Source organism: Mus caroli, chromosome X, assembly GCF_900094665.2.
Source record: "Mus caroli chromosome X, CAROLI_EIJ_v1.1, whole genome shotgun sequence".
Lineage (NCBI taxonomy): Eukaryota > Metazoa > Chordata > Mammalia > Rodentia > Muridae > Mus > Mus caroli.
In genome coordinates, this window is record NC_034589.1 from 60,281,717 (window position 1) to 60,284,725 (window position 3,009).

Below are 3,009 nucleotides of genomic sequence, written 5' to 3' on the forward strand. Positions count from 1 at the left end.
AGAGAGAGAGAGAGAGAGAGAGAGAGAGAGAGAGAGAGAGAGAGAGAGAGAAGCATATACAAGATAGTTTTATGTTGATATGATTAATATTAGTTGTCGAATTTACTCCATATAAAATCATCTTCTTGAATCATCAAAACCTCCAGATGTTAGGTACTACTGTGAGATAGTCTCTTGATCAGATTATTTGAAAAAAGAATACTACCCTAAATCCAGAAGAAAACTTATGATGGCAGTTTACATAAAAGTACATGTCAGAATAAAAATTTGTTTTTTCACTGCTTGCTCCCTTACTCTGGTTGGCAAGTCCATCTATCTTGTTGCTGGAGCCACTGGGATTTTTTTTTTTTTTTACTCCAAGGTAGATTAAAATAGAAACCAACAGATCTCCAGGTATCCTCTAGTTCTCCAATACTAGATTGGGACTACAGAGATATTCAACCCCATAAATTGAACAATTACCAGATTTTCAGTCCTTTTGTTATGGTGTACTGTCTAGACTACTTTCTATAAACATGCAAGTTTCATTCTCTCTCTCTCTCTCTCTCTCTCTCTCTCTCTCTCTCTCTCTCTCTCTCTCTGTGTGTGTGTGTGTGTGTGTGTGTGTATGTGCTTGTATATGGTATATATATGCTTACAGTATATATTTGTACATGTATATGTGTGTAGGTCAGTTCAATTCCTTTAGCAAACTCAAAAAGATATTCTTTGGAATTTCATGTAAATATAAGCAATATGATTCTCTACAGCTTTTTCAGACATACTCAGTGTTATTTATCTCTAATCTCCACCTCTCTTCCTATATTGTCTTTCTTCTCCATGCCCCAGTTATTGACTCCTGTCTTGCTATTAACTTTTTTTAATTCTTTCTTTTTATTTTATTATTCCATATCCCTAATATTCAATTAGTCTCTCTTTTACTTATATGTATTTCTTCACCCATGAGTTTTCAAAAAAATTGTCACACCTCTTGTTTCTTACTCCATATCTAACCACTGTGAGTATATAATATCTCTTTTCTAGTAAGTTGAGGTCACAAATATTGTGAGTAGATTGATTGCTATCAGAGAATGGAGAGAGTACATGGGAAGAATTGGGTAAATATTAGGAATGAGCACTAAGTTATCAACAGTGGTAGGATTTGCTGTTCTATGGTACAGTATAATTATTATAAACAATGGAAGTGTATATTTTATTGATATATTTTTATTATTATTTTATTTATTTACATTTCAAATGTTGTTCCCCTTCTCCATTTTCCCTCCACAAACACCCATCCCATTATCTCTCCATTTTGCCTCTGTGAGGGTGCCACTCCCATTACTGCCTTAGCACTCTAGCAACCCTTTATGCTGGAGTATCAAACCTCCAAAGGACCAAGAGCCTCTTTTGCCATTGATGCCAGGTAAGGAAATCCTCTGATACATATGTAGCTAGAGTCATGGATCCCTCCATGTGCACTCCGGTTGATAGTTTAGTTCCTGGAAAATTTGAGAGGTCAGATTAGTTGATATTGTTATTCTTCCTGTAGTGTTGTAATCCCCTTCAGCTCCTTCATTCCTCCCCCTAACTCTTCCATGAGGGCCCCTATGCTCACTCCAGTGGTTGATTGAGAGCATCCATGTCTGTATTGGTAAGGCTCTGGCAGAGCTGCTCAGGGGCAGCTATACCAGGATTCTGTCAACAAGCACTTCTTGGCATCAGCAATAAAGCCAGGGGTTGGTGTCTGCAGCATGGATCCCTAGGTGGGATGTTGTTGGATAGCCTTTTCTTCAGCCTCTGCTCCATTTTTTTTTTGTCTCTGCATAACATCTTTAGTAATCAGGAAAATAAAAATCAAAATAACCCCAAGATTCTACTTCATACCTGTAAGAATGGTCAATTTTGGAGAAGGTANCATGAGGTGCTGAGAAGAAGGTATATCCTTTTGTTTTAGGATAAAATCTTCTGTAGATATCTTTTAGATCCATTTGTTTCATAACTTCTGTTAGTTTCTCTGTGTCCCTGTTTAGTTTCTATTTCCATGATCTTTCCACTGATGAAAGTGGTGTGTTGAAGTCTCCCACTATTATTGTGTGAGGTGCAATGTGTGCTCTGAGCTTTATTAAAGTTTCTTTGATGAATATGGCTGCCTTCGTATTTGGGGCATAGATATTCAGAATTGAGAGTTCATCTTGGAGGATTTTACCTTTGGTGTGTATGAAGTGCCCTTCCCTTGTCTTTTTTGATGACTTTGGGTTGAAAGTAGATTTTTTTAGATATTAGAATGGCTACTCCAGCTTGTTTCTTCAGACCATTTGCTTGGAAAGTTGTTTTCCAGCCTTTCATTCTGAGGTAATGTCTGTCTTTTTCCTTGAGATGGGTTTCCTGTAAGCAGCAAAATGTTGGTTCCTGTTTGTGTAGCAGGTACGTTAGTCTATGTCTTTTTATTGGGGAGATGAGTCCATTGATATTGAGAGATACTGAGAAAAAGTAATTGTTGCTTCCTATTATTATTATTATTATTATTTGTTAATGTTGGCATTCTGTTCTTGTAGCTGTCTTCTTTTAGGATTATTGAAGGATTACTTTCTTGTTTTTTCTAGGGCATGGTCTCAGTCCTTGTATTGGTTATTTTCTTTCATTCTTTGAAGGGCTGGATTTGTGGAAAGATAATGTGTGAATTTTTGTTTTGTCCTGGAATACATTGGTTTCTCCATCTAAGGTAGTTGAAAGTTTGGCTGGGTATAGTAGCCTGGGCTGTCATTTGTGTTCTCTTAGTGCCTGTATAACTACTGTCCAGGATTTTCTGGCTTTCATTGTCTCTGGTGAAAAATCTGGTGTGATTCTAATAGTCTTGCCTTTATATGTTACTTGACTTTTTCCCTTACTTCTTCTAATATTCTATCTTTATTTAGAGTATTTGTTGTTGTGATTATTATGTGTTTGGAGGAATTTCTTTTCTGATCCAGTCTATTTGGAGTTCTGTNGGCTTCTTGTATGTTCATGGGCATATCTGTCTTTAGGTTT